Below are 2,822 nucleotides of genomic sequence, written 5' to 3'. Positions count from 1 at the left end.
CCCAGCCCACCCGCTGGTTCTGGGTTCTTCCTCCTATGATGGCGACACTCTAACCACATGATGGATCTGACTGAAAACCTGAGGGTTCTCTTTGTCTTATTTTCAGGTGAAATTCTGGCCCAGCATTTCTTGAGTTGGTTCTTTCATCCCTTTCCTCAGGCCAGGTGATCGCTTCTGGCTTGGATGCCTGCCGCTGCCTCCTGAGGGGTCCTTATACCTCCTGTGCGTTGTCCGTCCTGCCTGTTCTCCACTGACAGCCAGAGTGACTGTTCTAAAGTACAGATCTGACCACAGCATTCATTTTCTTAAACCCCATCCTCAAGTGAAGCACTGATTCCCCTCTGAGGTCCCCAGGACCCCACTTAACTGGCCTCACTGCCCCCTTCAACTCACCTCCCCTGACTCTCAAGAAACACCAGGCTTTTGGCTGGGCCCGGTGGCTCACACCTGTAAGTAATTCCAGCATTTTGAGAGGCTGAGGTGGGTGGATCACCTAAGATCAGGAGTTCGAGAACAGCCTGGCCAACATAGTGAGACTCCATCTCTACTAAAAATACAAAAAAAAAAAAAAAAAAATAGCTGGGTGTGGTAGCACTCCCCTGTAATTCCAGCTATTCCGGAGGCTGAGGTAGGAGAATTGCTTGAACCCAGGAGGCGGAGGCTGCAGTGCCTGAGATGACACCACTGCACTCCAGCCTGGGCAACAGAGCAAGACTCTCTCTCTCAAAAAAAAAAAAAAAAAAAAGAAATGCCAGGCTGGGCATGGTGGCTCATGGCTGTAATCCCAGCACTTTGGGAGGTCAAAGCCGGCAGATCACGAGCTCAGGAGTTCAAGACCAGCCTGACTAATATGGTGAAACTCCGTCTCTACTAAAATACAAAAATTAGTCAGGTGTGGTGGTGCCCACCTGTAGTTCCAGCCACTCAGGAGGCTGAGGCAGGCGAATCGTTTGAACCTGGGAAGGAGAGGTTGCAGTGAGCCAAGGTCATGCTACTGCACTCCAGCCTGGGTGACAGAGCAAGACTCTGTCTCAAAAAAAAAGAAAAAAAGAGAAAGGACAGACTTTCCTCTGCACATGCCCTGCGGACTCTGATGCCACAGTGGGCTCATGGGTGAGTGCCCCTCCTCGGTTCTCCTATAACATCCTTTGTTTGCTTCTGTCTGTGGTTATCATACTCCGTGGTAAACGCTTTCTGTATGTTTGCTTCCCAACACCACAAGAGCAGGGACTGCCTATCTTTATTTCAGTTTCCTAGTGCTGGGTACAGTGCTTATCATACACCAGGTGCCCAAAAAATGCCCACTGAATAAATGGAGATGGTGAAAAGGTACCTGTTTAAAGGATGGAAAACCTGGATTTAAATCAAGCTTGTCTATCCCATGGCCTGGGCCTGGGATAGATTTAAATGCAGCCCAACACAAATTCACAAACTTTCTTAAAACATTATGAGATTTGGTTTATGATTTTTTTAAAGCTCATCAGCTATTGTTAGTGTGTGGCCTAAGACAATTCTTCTTCTTCCAATGTGGCCCAGGGAAGCCAAAGATTGGATTTAGATATACTTGCCTTATATAGACCTCCCTGATTTAGATATACTTGCCTTATACTATCTTGCCTTACACTGAATGAACATTTACTTCTCAGGAGAGCCAAGTTATATGTCTATATGTATGTACACACACACACATACACACGCACACACTTTATGTGAAATCTGATCCTTTGCTTGAGAGCCTCCCCATCAATTAATCATGACTGGCCATTTGCAAAAAACCTTTTATCCCAAAGTACTTTTCATTTTTGAGACAGAGTTTCACTCTTGCTGCCCAGGCTGCAGTGCAATGGCATGGTCTCGCTTACTGCAATCTCTACCTCCCGGGTTCAAGCGATTCTCCCACCTCCGCCTCCTGAGAACTGGGACTACAGGCACCCACCACCATGCCTGGCTAATTTTTGTATTTTTAATAGAGATGGGGTTTCACCATGTTGGCCAGGCTGGTCTGGAACTCCTGACCTCAGGCGATCCACTGCCTTGGCCTTTCAAAGTACTGGGATTACAGGTGGGAGCCACTGCACCCAGCCCCTTTTTTGCATTTATTTTTTATTATGTATATATTATATATATTTACATTTTTTGAGATGGAACCTCTCTCCGTTGCCCAGGCTGGAGTGCAGTGGTGCAATCTCAGCTCACTGCAACCTCTGCCTCCTGAGTTCAAGTGATTCTCCTGCCTCAGCCTTCCAGGTAGCTGGGATTAGAAGCACATGCCACCACGCCTGGATAATTTTTGTAATTTTAGTAGAGAGGGGTTTCATTATGTTGGCCAGGCTGGCCTCAAACTCCCAACCTCAGGTGATCTGCCCACCTCAGCCTCCCAGAGTACTGGGATTACAAGCATGAGCCACTGCACCCAGCCCCAAAGCACTTTTCACATTGAGCCAAGCTCTCCTGCCCTACCAAAGCTGTAGGCTCAGCTCCCACCTCAGGACTGGCCTTCGAAGTAGACTCACATCCATGGTTCTCACTGGGGTCCATAGGGACGCTGGGAGGCAAGCAGGAAGGACATTGTCCCTATTTTTAAGATAAGAAAGCCTATTCACAGGAGATGAGGTGGGTGTCGAATGGTGTAGAGCAAATCAGGTATTTGTCTTTTCTTGCAGGGTCACAGACCACCCTGTCCCTACCTTCCAGAGCTGACAGAAGGTCCTGTGTTGCCAACACAGATTCTGGGAGGGTTGAGACGTACACCTTAGCCCTTTAGGTTGTAATACAGCTTGTACATCAGCTATTCTCTCAGATAGGCAATTAGTAAAACAGAC

The sequence above is a fragment of the Callithrix jacchus genome, chromosome 2 (assembly GCF_049354715.1).
Source record: "Callithrix jacchus isolate 240 chromosome 2, calJac240_pri, whole genome shotgun sequence".
Lineage (NCBI taxonomy): Eukaryota > Metazoa > Chordata > Mammalia > Primates > Cebidae > Callithrix > Callithrix jacchus.
This window is presented reverse-complemented; position numbering follows the sequence as displayed.